At 31.9% G+C, this 16,564-nt stretch overlaps 3 pseudogenes across 2 annotated transcripts in view; 2 read left to right on the plus strand and 1 right to left on the minus strand.

The window, feature by feature from the left end:
* The window catches only part of LOC143205649 (eukaryotic translation elongation factor 2-like), a 497,146-nt pseudogene that overhangs the window by 393,369 nt on the left and 87,213 nt on the right, over positions 1-16,564 (plus strand). The gene's annotated exons all lie outside the window — the stretch shown is intronic.
* LOC143205762 (eukaryotic translation elongation factor 2-like) overlaps positions 1-16,564 on the plus strand; it is a 232,309-nt pseudogene that overhangs the window by 154,556 nt on the left and 61,189 nt on the right.
* Positions 744-3,894, minus strand: LOC143205701 (translation elongation factor 2-like; annotated as a pseudogene). Its single transcript, XR_013007861.1, has 7 exons — positions 3,872-3,894; positions 3,601-3,815; positions 3,023-3,411; positions 2,746-2,961; positions 1,793-2,684; positions 1,178-1,602; positions 744-1,116 (listed from the first exon to the last, which is right to left on the minus strand). The product of XR_013007861.1 is annotated as a translation elongation factor 2-like (transcript).

A 16,564-nucleotide genomic window follows, 5' to 3' on the forward strand; every position in this document is an offset into this window, starting at 1 on the left:
CCAAAATCGAAGAAATAAACTTTATGAGAAGTAGGTACCATTTTAGACACATAATCATAGGACCGTTAGAATCACAGTTCTTAATACCTAAAAATAAAAAAAGCAAAATAAAGTCATTTGCAAATATTAAAAAAATAATAAAAAATCGGTAATTGTTATTTAGTTTATATCAATCATTCACAGTGAATCAGCCGGGAGTTGTAAACTACACATCATCATGTACATATAAATACCAAAATTTAACGCGTTTTAAAAACCCATATAGGTGACGCATACCAGAAGCGGCTTCATTATCATGTGTACCTTCGTATAACATTTCCATTCTGTATATCAGAGCAGTCACTGGGGATGGTAAATGAACGGCAATCATCTGAAGCGAAGTCCCACCAGCAGGTAACCATGTCCCACTAAATTGTTTTCCATCCTTATACTTGTTTTCACATCTCAAGATAATGCGCAGTGTGGAGAGAAAGGTTTCATTTTCTTCTTTACTAAAATAAAAATTTTAGTTACAATCAAGAACTACAAATATATAATGCATTCTCGATATAACAGCTTGTCACCATAGGATATAAAGATAGAGGTAACATGAAAGTGTTTAATACCTAGGCTTATAATTTTCTTCCAATGCACTGCCTACAATATATTTATTTCCTAATAACTTCATAAAAGTGTTTTTGGTAAACTATATAGTGGCCTAATTGTGCCGGAAGAATTAATTTTTTTTAATAATAAATCACATGTTTACTTGCAGCTTATAATCAGGTCAAAAATTTTGTAGATGGGATTCAAGATGTACATGCAAAACAATCTTTTGTTATCATTATCCTGTTTTTGGGTTGAAATATTTCTAACCCCATAGACTGTTTAACATCAGAAAATTTGGTAAAGTTATTCAGCATCCAACTGCAATTTCAAATGGGTATGGTCCATCTTGTTACACGAAGGGCACTATTGGGCAGGATTAAGTAACTTGAATTCACGCATGATCGATCCTCCCCCAAGGCCTCAGAGAGATTTCTAAGTGGAACTCTCTGGCACCGGCAATGATATTTTCGCTAGATTCTTCAGTGACACATTGTACCATAAGGTCAGACTTAGCCAAACGTCTCAAACCTGAAGTCAAATGACACAGATCTTAGTGATAATCACACAATAAAAGCGAACATTTGCGTACCTTCTAAAAGTTTTGGTGAATCGGCCGGATTCTTGGTTTCCACAGATACACGTGAATTTCATAACATTCGAGAGTTACGCCGAATTTCATAACATTCAACTTCTGCATGTTTGTGAATGTGGGGATGGTATCGGGCTTAACCAAAAATTGATCCACTCCGAACAACCTGTAAATGTTTCCAGATGGGACATCTTCAATAACTTCTACATAACGACCCATCATGAGGATGGCTCCCTGAATTGTCTTCTCGTTTAAATCTTCTTTAATGTTGCCACATATTTAGCTTTTGGGATAGAGGCCTTGCTGCCGGTGGCTACTTTACCGGAAAAAACAGGATCAAAATCGTAGAAATAAACTTTATGAGAACTGGGCACCATTTAAGACACTTATCATAATAGGACCGTTAGGATTACAATTTTTAATACCTAGAAACAAAAACAAGCAAAGTATAGTCATTTGCAAATATTAAAAAAATAATAAAAAATTGGTAGTTGTTGATTAGTTTATACCAATCATTCACAGTGAATCAGCCTAGAGTTCTAAACTACACATCATCAAGTACAAATTAATACCAAAATTTAACGCGTTTTAAAAATCCATACAGGTGACACATACCAAGAGCGGCTTCATCATCATGTGGACCTTCATATAACATTTCCATTCACTATTTCAGAGCAGTTACTGGGGACGGAAAATGAACGGCAATCATCTGAAGCAAAGTCCCACCAGCAGGTAACCATGTCTGACTAAATTGTTTTCTATCATTATCCTTGTCTTCACATTTCAAGTTAAGGCGCAGTATGGAGAGAAGGGCTTCATTTTCTTCTTTACTAAAATAAAAATTTTAGTTACACCCAAGAACTACAAATATATAATGCATTCTCGATAAATTGTTATAGTGACCTAATTGTGCTGGAAGAATTAATTTTGTTTAAATAATTAAACACATGTTTACTTGTTGTTAATTATCAGGTCAAAAATTTTGTAGATGGGATTCAAGATGTACATGCAAAACGATCTTTTGTTACCATTATCCTGTTTTTGGGTTAAAATATTTCTAAACCCATAGACTGTTTAACATTAGAAAGTTTGGTAAAGTTATTCAGGGTCCAACTGCAATTGCAAAAGGTACGGGTTCATCTTGTTCATGAACAAGATTGGTTTAAAACGTTCGTCGATAGCCTGACGTAAGACAATTTCCGTTTGTACACACACACCTGCAAATAATTTATTATTACAAAATTGTTTCTAAATTTATTTATAATTTATAGCGAATTAGCAGCATCAGTACCACCAAACATTAACGAATGTCGGCCTAGGGCAGATGGAGATAACATGACGATTAAATAATATATTGTAAAGACACTACAATATCCTTTTTTTGATGTTTCCTACTTTGATTCAGAAATTCTTAATAAGTTGTCTTTACCACGGAAATATATTTATATATGCATTATTTAAAATTTTAATTTTTGTTTAGTAAAATTAATACAAAGTGAAGTAACACCTAAAATACATACATAATTATTTAATTTATTATATAAATAATTATCTAGGAATTTACCTACCCGTAATACAATCTACTACAACAAGAGCACAATTAGTTACACGAAGGGTACTACTGGGTCGGATTAAGTAACTTGAATTCTAGCATGATCGATCCTCCTCTAATGCCTTCAGACAGATTTCTAAGTGGAGCTCTCTGGCACCGGCAATGATGTTCTCGCTAGATTCTTCACTGAAACATTGTACCATAAGATCGGACTTAGACAAACATTTCAAACCTGAGGTCAAATGACACAGACCTTAGTGATAAACACACAATAAAAGCGAACATTTGCGTACCTTCCAAAGGTTTTGGTGAATCGGCCGGATTCTTGGGTTCCACAGCTACACGTACTACGATGACATTCAAGTTGCGTATGTTTGTGAATGTGGGGATGGGATCGGGAAAAATTGATCCACTCCGAACAGCCTGTAAATATTTCCAGATGGGACATCTTCAATAGCTTCTACATAACAACCCATCATGAGGATGGCTCCCTGAATTGTTTTCTCGTTTAAATCTTCTTACATGATGCCACGTATTTAGCTCTTGGGATAGGGGCCTTGCTGCCGGTGGCTACTTTACCGGAAAAAACAGGACCAAAATCGTAGAAATAACCTTTATGAGAAGTGGGCACCATTTTAGACACATATCATCATAGTACCGTTAGGATTACAATTTTTAATACCTAAAAACAAACAAAGCTAAGTATAGTCATTCGCAAATATTAAAAAAATAATAAAAAATTGGTAATTGTTGTTTAGTTTATACCAATCATTCAAAGTGAATCAGCCTAGAGTTCTAAACTACACATCATCAAGTAAAAATTAATACCAAAGTTTAACGCGTTTTAAAAATCCATACAGGTGACACATACCAAGAGCGGCTTCATCATCTTGTGGACCTTCCTATAACATTTCCATTCTGTATTTCAGAGCAGTTACTGGGTATGGTAAGTGAACGGCAATCATCTGAAGCAAAGTCTCACCAACAGGTAACCATGTCCGCCTAAATTGTTTTCCATCCTTATCCTTGTCATCATATTTCAAGTTAGTGCACAGTGTGGAGAGAAGGCCTTCATATTCATCTTTCCTAAAATACAAATTTTACATTTTACAATCTACTACATCAAGAGCACCATCAGTTACACGAAGGGCACTACTGGGTCGGATTAAGTTACTTGAATTCTAGCATGATCCTCCTACAAGGCCTTCAGACAGATTTCTAAGTGGACCTCTCTGGCAACGGCAATGATGTTTTCGCTAGATTCTTCAATGATACATTGTACAATAAGATCAGACTTAGCCAAACGTCTCAAACCTGAAGTCAAATCACACAGACCTTAGTGATAATCACACAATAAAAGCGAATATTTGCGTACCTTCTACAGGTTTTAGTGAATCGGCCGGATTCTTGGGTTCCACAGCTACACCTTCTACGAGAGTTGCGCCGAATTTCATGGCATTCAAGTTCTGCATGTTTGTGAATGTGGAGATGGTATCGGGCTTAACCAAAAATTGATCCAGACCGAACAAAGTGCAAATATTTCCAGATGGGACATATTCCATGGCTTCTATATAACGACCAATCAAAAGGATGGCTCCCTGAATTGTCTTCTCGTTTAAATCCTCTTTCTTGAGGCCACATAGTTAGGTCCCAGGATGGGGGCCTTCATGGCGATGGCTACTTTACCGGAAAAAACAGGACCAAAATTGTAGAAATGTCGGCCTAGGGCGGTTGGAGATGATATCACGATTAATTAAAAGATTGTAAAGACACTACAATGTTTCCTACTTTAATTCGGTAGTTCTTAATAAATTGTCTTTACCACAGAAATATATTTAGATAAGCGTTATTGCATCTACATTGAATTGCATTATGCATGTTTCTTTAGTAAAATTAATACACACTGAAGTTACACCAATATTACATACATAATTATTTTATTTATTATACAAATAATTATTTAGGAATTTACTTATAGGAAACACAATCTACTACAACAAGAGCATCATCAGTTACATGAAGGGCAGCAGTTACTTCAGAACGGAAATCTATGTGCCCAGAGGAACCAATCAAATTAATCAAAAAACTTTCTATTCGTTTTCGCGTTAATCAATATTATTTGTGAAAAAATCCCTATCTTCGAGCTCAAAATACATAAATATGGCGCTAAAAATAGATTAGTTAGTATTTTTGTTAAAACAAATACCCAGCTTTATTTTAAAGAGATAAAGCTTCAGAATGACTAATCAAAATTATCCCACATGTTCAGTCGTTTGTAAATTTCGTCGTTCAATATTTCAAAATACTACATGTTCTTATTCTACATATTCGTAATAAATCTGTCTTGTTCATTTTTTCTGGTGTCTGTAAAATGTATTTCTCTAACTTTGGCACCAGCAATAATACCAGTTTTTGATACTAAGGAGTCTGTTAAATATGATTTTCCGTTATCTACGTAAGCTATGACGGATATATTACGGATGTTTCGTTTTTAGACCATCATGGCACAAATTTCATCTGCTGTAAAATTCACCTCTATGAAAAATAAATGTTAAGAATTTGTAATGTTTAGAAACATAAAAATTATTTCTGTAATAACAGAAGAAAGCTAAAAAATAAGCTCAGTTATATTCTTAGATGGGCCTTCGATATAGATTGGCATACATAAAAAATATAGTACAAGAAACAGTTAGCGGACTATTATTTGGGGACATAATCATACAGATACCATAGTTACAACAGGTAAAAAAGACACATACTAAAAAATAGGCTAAATGTATGAATAGTAAATTTAAAATGAACAAGGGAAAAAAACAAATATTAAACGAAATAGAGAGGTTTAAATGTTTAATTTTAAATAACTATAAACACTATCAATTAATGTTATTTAAAACAACTTTTAAACTATATACAAATAATATATTCAATTCATTATTATTAAACGGCACAATAAAAATTAAAACGAATATGATTCGTTAAATCAAAATTTTATTAAATATTAATGTGTTTAAACATGATTACAATACTATAACTAGGATTATAAGTATTCTGCAACAAAATATTTAGAGAAAGTTCTCAAACATAAACTAAAATATAGAAATTTGAAAATAACATCAATTTTAATTATTGTTGAAGAATAAATATTTGATTTTCAGTTATTATCTGGCTTCATCCAGAGCATATCGGATAATGGCCATGTTAATTTTGTGTCAACAACCCCTTCAACGAAGGGTAACAAATCATCAACTTTAATCATTCGACACAAGTCATATTTTCCAAATTTGATTTTAAGTTTCTGAAGCTTGAATAACAATTTAAAATAGGCCATTTCCCAATTAGTGCACACTATAATTTTGTCTTCCAAAAAGGAAAAATCTCCTTCAAAGTAAAACAAAGGCGTGTAACTTTCATTGTCTCTCACTATAAATGGTATGTGATACTTAGCAGTTATCTGTAAAAAGCCGCATATCTCTTTAGGAAATTGTTCGTACATATGTTTTATAAGATTGTACAAAACATATTCACAAAATTTTAAAAAACAATACAATCTTAAAAATTCAAACAACTGCAATTTGTATTCACGGCCCTCTCGAAAACTGCTTCCAAAAGAATCACCATGTGCAATGTTAATCATATTGAACAGATCTACTTCCACTTTACTCATAACACTACACTGCATATAAAATAAGTTATACACTTCAACTGAGAATCTCTTCATTCTTGAGAGCACTTTGTCGTTTAATATTCTGACACTAACATAAATATCATCAACGATAATATAAGGAATATTAGATGATTCGACGTTAATCCATCCGTAGGTGTAAGTAACTGGCGTTGGCACCTCTTTCTGCACTTGCGTAGGAGTACCAGCCGGTAAATCTCTAACGTTTCCTAGAGATGGTTCGTTAGATACCATCTCCAATATTAGTATTTGTTCTAAATTGTTACCTCCTGTATTAGATGACATTATAACTATTTTCGAAATCACAAATTGTGTGAAAAACCCGACAAGTTGCAAGTAATTAACTCGACGATTAAAACAATATCAAAATGGCCGAGTACTTGATACCAACCGTCTTTGTAGATAGATGGTATGTATACTGTTGTAATTAAATATGTTTGAAATAAGCATATATAATTAATTTTATATAATATACAACAATTATATAATCCGTAAAGATAAAATACCTATAACTCTTTATAACTTATATATTTATAATATTAATTATTTTTTAGTTGGCCAACCTGTAATTCTAATGTCATTCATTACCAATGTCCAGAATCAATTTATAGGTTAAGGTTTACACCATAACTAATATTCTAGAGATGTTGAATAGTACTACTTCGTTTACAACAAAATGGTTTATTGGTAAAGCGAGTAAAGTGGACATGTTACACAGTAAAACCCGAAACCGCTTAGTTGATGACACTGATCAACTAAGCCGGATATCTTCTAAGGAAAAAATTAATATTTGAAAGTAGATTACTTCGATATAATCGAAGTTCGTCTATAGGAATCCAGTTGTTAAGTATTCGTTTTATTTTTATTGATTTGATTGTTGATTTTTTCACTATTTCTAAATCAAACATTTATATATACCTGATAATATAAGTATCAAAATGATACAAATATCAAAATTCTTTCTTCTCTTCCAGTTTTCTTTTCAGGTTTTCGATTTAGTATTATGTAAAGGTTGTTACTAACAAAGATGCTTTTTGCATGGTTTTAGTAGATGTTCGTAGAGACCAAGCTCATTTTCCTTTGCCAATGCTTGCTTGATGCAAGAACTTGGATGTTTATATTCCGTGTGGAAACATTAATCAATGTTACTCGTTTATCTGTTTTATTAACCATTGTACATTAACTGAAGTTAATCAATTGATCTGTGAACACTGTACGCCCCATTATATTTTATATTTATTATTTTTTACAATGAGATCTGGTGTATTTAAGAATTTCAGCTTTCCAGCGAGTTTTGGTGGTTAATATTAGCCATAGCATGATACATTTATCATCGTCAATCATCTCAAACTGAATGTCTTCCAAGAATGGATTTTGCCTAATATATCAAAAATATTGAAATGTACTATTAATTCTATTTTATATTATTTTAACTATTTTGTTTACAAATTTATTGGTTAAGCGGCTAAAGTAACAGTAAACCTGTATGGATCTTAAGACATGAAAATTTGTGAATTTTTAGTAATGCCACCAATTAAACTCCGTGAAACCGATAGATGTTAATATATCATAGCAGATTAATCCGCTTGCATTACAATACTTGGTCGAGGCTACTCCGTCTATGCATATATTATTCTCGCTTTTTTTAAAATACATTTTAAAGTCTCCTTTTACAAACTATGGGTTTATCTGGACTGATACTACAGTTTGGCGTGGACATCAAACCACGGTCCTCAGCATTAAGCGTACCGACTGGCGAATGACCAACTTTAGAAATCATCCCAGAAGACATCCGGTCTTACCCAGCCTAGTTACTGGCGTGACTGGGATTATTATCCTTGTTGTTTTCTTGATTTTACACTCTTGCCTAGGACAATCACGTTTTTTAAACAATCAAAAACATAAATTTACGACCATGCTCCAAGATAGTTTTTGTTTGTTGTCACGTCTCTAAGCCATATACTAAAATTGTAATGACACAGAGATCAGCGTATACAGAAAACACGATTTCGGTGAAGATTTCCGATCAACTTACATCCCTACGCAAATAACGATGGATTAAAACGCAATGAGAGCGTTAACATGTCCGTTATAGGCCCTTCGAGTTCCTTAATTTTCAGCACCCCAAAACACATAATAATTTTTACTGCTGACAGGTTTGCCGTTTGGAGATAGCTTCGATAGCTATTGAAAGAAGGGCATGGTGAATAGCTATTCTGCACGGATTTCTATACTACGCTGAACGCAATTCAAGCATATTCATGTGATCATCCATTAATAATTGACGCTCATACTTAATGATCCTGCCAAGTTATGCCTAACCCACTTACGCTAAGTCGTTATAAAAGCACATATTCCCATTTTCTGAAGGGATACCCCCTCCTCGGTGTGCTCGCTATGGCTCTCCAACCTGAGTATACCACAGTTTGACCACATCGAAAACCGAACTTAACTTCCCTTCACTGTTTATCACTTGTTCACTTCGGAAAACATATCTAATCTCCTTAGATTGCTTGAAATCCTTAATTTACTTGATATCATATATGAACATGATATCATGAAAGATATAAAACCATGAACATTGAAAAATATGAATATTTTTTCGGCATCCCTATGACAGAGTCGTTGTTCCCATAGAAACATTAGCCTTCTTCATTCCTTCAGAAACCTTCATTTGTAAATTTATCAATAGAAAGAAGGCTAAAATTCTTTAGCTAGAAAGGTTAGAAATGTTATTAGGTGTTACGAGCAGTTTAACACGTATTACTTGATTTATATATATTGTTCTAATAAGGAAATAGAAATGTTATAGTATTAAATAATTTTTTATTTGGAACATAATACTGACGAAACATTATAGAAAAGTTTGAAAAGCACTAGTTAAGAATCACTATTGGGTCCAGTATGACTGTATCATTTCCCATCACATCATAATACAAATTGTCCAATTTTTGTTACCTTATATGATGAATAAATGAATTGATATAAAAATAATTGAAAAATTGGGTGTAATTAGTATGTAAAAATATATATGAGTTGAAATGAAATAACAAAAATAACATCTAATTTGGATTTTTTTAGTTCTTCTGTCATATAACCGATATTTATAATCGTTCATCTAGCATCAATGATTAATGAATTTCAGTCTAGGTAAGATTTACCTCGGATACAAGTGTAAAAGTACATGTCCCAATTCAAAGCACCCATATCAAAATCAAATAGTTCCCGGTCGCCCTTTCTCATTTCTTTCCATATCGTTTTCACGTTGTTGTTCTCAAACTTCCACTCTTTTGTAGCATAGTAACTTAACATATCTACAATTTGATTTATCTTCTTGTAATTCTTTCTGGCTCTACAATACAATATAGGCATTTTTAAATAATGTTTTACATATTTTTCAGATATTTTTGGGTTTATATTGGGTTGACAAGAAAATATTTTACATATCTATGTACATAGTACGTACAACACTGAACGTCTCTTTTTTATTAACTAGTGTTTATCTGTTCCCCACTCCGAACCACGGTCCTAGAGATGATTCCAGAATAAATCCGGTTTTACCCAGGTTGGTTACTGGCGTGACTAATCGTAGTCACAGATTTTCTTTTTCGGATTATAAACAATCAAGAACATAAATTTACCCAGCAAGATTCGAAACGGCTACTATCGCAACAGTAAGAGGGCCTTCCTGTCGCCCTTGACCACTGTGCCAACCAAGCCGGCCCTTTACATTTTGTTTAAGGCGTGAAGGATTCGCAATCCAGATATACATAGCCCGATATCTCTGAAGACAAAAATCTTCTCACATTGAAGTTTTTGTAGGACAATTAAATGCTGAGGTCAAATTGTTAAAATTTTGGACGTTGCAAATCAACCCAGAAAAAACCCAGGCCAATTTATTCCACAGAAAATCCTATATCCTCTCACCTGTAGAAAAAGCAAATTGTCTCCAATAATTATGGTTCTGCTCTAAAAGATATACTCCTTTATTTAGACGGGTTAAAGTAGTCCAAGTACATCGGTCATGAAGGGATGAACAAATTTAGAAAGAGGGGAGAAAAAAAATTGAGCGCGTCATATACAGAATTACTCAAATGCATTACCACAAAGGTTCAAAAGGAATTTTTCACTCATCCCTTTTCAAAAAATTCACCGCAGTACAATCGCAAAATTCCTATACCAAGCCCTTATCATCACCAAACAGGGGTTCCACATCAACAAGGACTTTAATCAGCTGACCAAACAGAAACTCCAAGACCCCAAGAAAAGGATAGTTCATTAAGTAAATTAAAGGTTCCTAAGATCTTGAAAAGGGAAGGGAAAATAGAAAATGCACAAACGTTTGTCTATAATATCTATAATATCTAGGTTAATTATTCTATGTTAATTATCCGTACAAATTCGTTCAGTTTGCTTTTTAAAGACTAACCATATCGTATGAGAAGCCGTAGAAATATTGCAGGCAACTGCTTCTATGGTATAGTTATTAGAGTCTTCAGATCACACGTGGAGATCGCGTGTTCGATTCCCGATGGGAACAACGACTTTTCGTGGTTGATCTAATTTGGTTAATGCATTTGTCAAATCAGTTAGGTTAGGTACCGGCCTGAAGCATTTCTTATTTTCAATCATTGTTCCTTTATTCCTATATTTCTTCAAACAAGCTGCAACTTTACTTGGCCTAACCTATGTAATACTTAATATAATAACTGCATATTTATTGAGCAAATATCTAACACCAAAAAGAGAATAATATAATGTTTTTAACAAGAAAATTAAACCGACTTCAAAAAATAAATAAGGAACACACACAAGGTTTTTGTTTATTTTTACTTTGTTATTACAACGATTATTATGTACATATTTCAAATATGCTTTTTGCAATGATTGAGTACAAACCGATGACTTTATAATAATGACAGCCCAGAAAGAAAGCAGGACGGTACTTTGAAATTGCTTAAAATTCTTTTCTTTCGTGATTTAAATTAACTTTTCTTATACTCTCAGAATTTTTCAATGATACTGAATACAGTGCATCAAAATAGGTCGTGGTGGTAAATGAATCAAGTGAAATTTTCCATAATCACTAAGAGATGGACCGTAAGAAAATATAGATCGGCATTGTTGACCAATTACATAGAGGGCACCTAATGACTCATTCGCTAAATGAGGCGGACGTGGTAACGGGTCCGAACGATGGGAATGCTTTTTGTTTGGGAGATGTACACTTTTTGGATACAAAGGACGACGCCTTGACCGGAAATCATATAGTTTCTTAGAGTCTCTCAAAGAGTATCTTGCTGACGTAGTTGATATACGATTGTTATTGTAATCACCGTTGCAACCCTTAGTATATTATCAAGATAGTGACCATTAAAATGTTTGTTGAATATTTGTATTTTATTTACCAAGAAATAAAAGTATTAATTAACATTATAGGCAAGTTAACTCGGAGATTACTTATAGCAAACCCAAGAATAAGGTCTATTACATTCTTTCCCTGTACTATTATATATAGCTTGACATTCAAATAGTAACAATGTACCGGAATTTGATAGATAGACTTGCCTTAATAATTATAATGTTATCACTTACCCCTAATATGTCGATTTTTGACAAACAAATTTTGACATCATAGTTGACGGCACAGCTTGCGCACTAGAAGCATCAGATGAGGAAGTTTACCGCGCCATAAAGCATTTTTACGCTAATTCTGTTATTTCTAGCTTCTGTTCTGATTAGACGACAAGCAATGTTCCTACACAGTCTGATTTTACCATTTTTGACGGTGATGGTATATCGGCTATTTTATCACTGTCACCACATATGTTAATAGAGTAATTCTTATTTAACTGACTATTACAACTTCAGCACAAATGTTATAGTCTTTGAAATGTGCTTTATTTTCTAAACACACACACTTGACCGGATAAATAGAAGGCCTTTATTCGATCACAACACTAGTTTATTGGTCCGACAGGTAAGACAAGGCAATATGTTTCAATCAACGAACTAACGGAGACTGTTCTGGAAGCTACCGGATACAAATACAATTACGCTCTCCAAACTATTATGTTAAATATGAGTAGGGCAGGAAGTTTCGTAGGTGGGTGTTTTGGTAATATTTTGCGAATATACTCATAGAGAAATAGAAATTTAACTTCTTAGGAAATTTTGGCGAAATGTTTCGCCACGTCCAACATGTAGATATCGCTACCTTTAACATATTTCTTGTTTTATTCGCCATGCTAATGTAGAGAATAGTGTGGTCAGCTTTTTATAAAGTTTATATATTAAATTATTATTTTATTTTATTACTAGGTGAAAGTCCGTAGCTGAAATGCATTCTCGTTCTAGAAAGTGTTGTGTGCCCGGATGCACAGTTAGAAAATGCATCATCGTTTTCCGTTAAAAAAGCGATCCTTAAGAAATGAGTAGAAAACTTTAAAAATCCTAAACTGGTTGGTTAAACATGAAGCAGTTTTATTATCGTTACTACGCGTGACATTTTTGCGATACATTTAAACCTTCCTTTAAGTACTTATGAACAATTTAGTGATGGTGAAAATAATACCACGATCCCAGAACATGTACAAATAGAAGTGGATCAAAATCAAAATTATATAAAAGGTATATTGAAGGAGTCAGTCACATTTCTGTTCTTAATTATTACCATTAATTTCAAAATTGTCTTACTATATTTGTAGTGCCTATTTCCATCATTCCAGGCCTACAACCAGGGTGTTCGAAACAAGTATCATCGACACTTGAACAAACTCCAGAAAGTAATGGTAAAGTTTGTATTCATTCAGCCAATATCCCCCTTTCTGCTCATTCTTACTGTTAGTTACTTGACTATAACTTCAGTCCAGATGTTCCTATAAGAGCAAACAAAGTTTTACGTTGTACCGTAGTGTATATCTCAGGTTATTTAGTGAAACTTTTTAAAAAAGAAATGAAGTGTGATTTTTATTTACATACAATTATGAATAAATCAGTAGACCCACAAATTGAGACTGATTTTATAGAGACAAGACAATATATCGAGTCCGAAACTCTAACAAAATTGTTTAAATATACAACAAGTAGTCAGTAGGTCTTTGAGCTATATCTTAAATTATTCAGCGATTTTGCCATGTCGATAATATAACAAAATTTTTGTCAAATGTTAAAAAAGAGTAAATTAAAACTCTTTCAATTGTACATTCCATAATGATCTTTCGGATAAAATATTAAAAGTACTGACGGAAAGATGGAAGAGATAATTTTAATTTGCTATGCACCAAAGTTTTTTGCTTATGATTATATATATATATATATATATATATATATATTATATATATATATATATATATATATATTATATATATATATACATATATATATATATATATATATATATATATATATATATATATATATATATATATTATATATATATATACATATATATATATATATACATATATATATATATATATATATATATAGATATATATATTTTTTATATTATATTTATATTTTTAGATAAATTTAGATAAATGTAGATAAATTTACATTATAAATTTATATTTATTGTTATAGATTATATTTATATGTATATTTAAATGAATTTAATTGAATAAATTTAGTTCAGAAAAAAATTGTTTTTTATTTAAAGGTCACGCCAAGGTTGTTACGTGAATTTCGCTTTGTGTTCTTAGTGGGGAAAGGTGCGCTTCTTCGAGTGCAAACGCAAAATTTTGGTAACCAAATTATTACTTAATAAGTCTTTTTTTTATAATTTTAGATAGTTTAATATACGATTGTATTGAAATATAGTTTATTTAGTTTTTGATTGAAATATTTAGTTTATATTATTTATTAACTTTTTTCTATATATATTGCTTTGTTTTATATTATAATAGTAGAATTAAGTATTTAATCAAAGCAAATCTAATTGCTATGGAAGGACAAAATATGGAACAAAAGAAGCTTTTCTATTTTGAAAACTGTACGAAGTTATATACCTGCACTAATTTGAATGTCCATATCAAGATACTCTCCTGCCGAATCTTAAGATAATTTTATGTTTTAGAAAAATTATCTGCATTAAATCTGAAGGGTGTATTCATTTTTAAATATTTTACTTGTGAAAATTAATATAGCAGCAAGCAAATATTGAAATAGCGTGGATCCAAAACAAAGCATCCTGCTATTAATGAAGATACCAAAGTAACAAAAATACTTTACACATGTAAGTTATGCGAGCACACTACCATGAAAGCGAATCTTCTAATGAATCAACAGTCAACTCATAACTTAAACGTTGAGGAGTTATTGAAATTTAATACCTTTAAAGAATTTCAAATATGCGAAAATCATATGGAGCAAACCCCAACCTCGTGTCAAGAGAGAAGAAGCTATATTTCTTTATATTGTGCTAGCATAATATTTCAGTGTCCAAGGAAGTTCAAGGAAGAAACAAGATAAATACACATTGCCTAGCTAGTATTAAATTAGAACAAAGGTGAAGAATATGAAGTGGAATTCACCAAAACATATTTTGGACATGAAAATACCTTAAACTCCTGCAGCTCTCGAAAACAAATAGAGAATAAATTGTAACCAAATGAGCAGCTAAAATACTATTTAATATTATAAAGCATGTTCTAAGAGACGATGTGGATATTACTAATGTAAGAAGAATAGATTTAGTAACTCATAATTATTTACAAAACATAAAAGCAGCTTATGATTTTAAATCTGCAGCTAATAGAAATGAAAATGACGCCATAAGTGTAGAACCATGGGCAAATGAGTTGAGAGATACAGGATGTGTAGTGTTATATAACCCAAAAGGTATATGGACATCTACCCCAATTAGAAAAAAGATGATAAATTTGCAGTTATTGGCCAATGTTACCACAATCTTAGTGGGTCCATATAACTGAGATCCTTAAGGAATAGCCCATAGAAAATCGATGAAGTGGCTACAACATAAATAAAATAACATTCTCCTATTGTCCTTTATATTTAAATAAATTATGTTTATTGTAATATTGTTGTTTTGTATTTTTCCTAATTTCATAAGTGAAACGTAGATATTTTGAGATAAATATGTATTAGCTTACCTAGTACATTTAAACATGTTAGTAATTGTAATTTCAATTATCGCAGTAATGTCAATTTCATTTATGAGGTCTAATTAATAAAAATCCCAAATAAGGAATTCAGTAAATCATTAATATTAGTGTATTATAAGGTGGTTGATAAAATAATACTAGATTAAGGGTATGCTTTTGGCCATAATCAAAGTATTTTATCAGTACCATTTTAATACGATATTGATCTTACAATATTTATATTACAAATAAATCAAAAGAGTTTTGAAGGTCTAGTTATGCAGGTATTTGATATTACGTATATTTTTGAAATGAATAGCTATTTTGAACTTAAATATCGTTAATTATTAATTTTATTTAAATTTCGGAATTTAGATTGTTGTTATTCAGAGAACGTTTTAGGAGAGACCTGAAGGATCTACAACGGATTTTCAAGTTTAATATTAAGATATATTAAAAGCAACTTATATCTTTATGATAAATTGATTATCAATCCTAATGTATTTAAAAATCCATAACTTTCGATCTAGTAGTGCGATATTTTAGACCGTTTCATTTAGGGTCAGTTATGTTTTTTCTTAAATTTGAAGGAAAGTGTAAAGGAACTAGACGGGATTGCCACTTCTTTATAATTGTACAATTTGTACAAAAAGACAGAGATTCTCGAAATTGCATTAACTAATATTCAAAAACAAATAAATGCCCTAAAGCTACAACTAAATAAACAAAGCTCTGAAGGCAAGGACAAACCACCAAGCCAACAAAAGTAGTCCAATTGTTACATACGAAACAGATGAAGAAGAATTGCAGACAGAAATAGGCTGAATAACGGTTAAAAGTAAAAAAATAAAAGCAAATAATTCCCCAGGATCACAGCAAATAAAAGTAAAACAAAATAATGAACAAAATAAAAAAATTAGAATGCCCAGGTTACCCCCAAGTATCGTAAGTAATATTACCGACTTTGACTTGCTTTACGATGAGGTCCAAATATATAATATTCAAAGCAACGGTACTAAACAATGGACAAATAAAACTCGACGCCGAAT

The sequence above is a fragment of the Rhynchophorus ferrugineus genome, unplaced genomic scaffold (assembly GCF_030347505.1).
Source record: "Rhynchophorus ferrugineus isolate W39M unplaced genomic scaffold, kcgeb_rfMv2 rfM14, whole genome shotgun sequence".
Lineage (NCBI taxonomy): Eukaryota > Metazoa > Arthropoda > Insecta > Coleoptera > Curculionidae > Rhynchophorus > Rhynchophorus ferrugineus.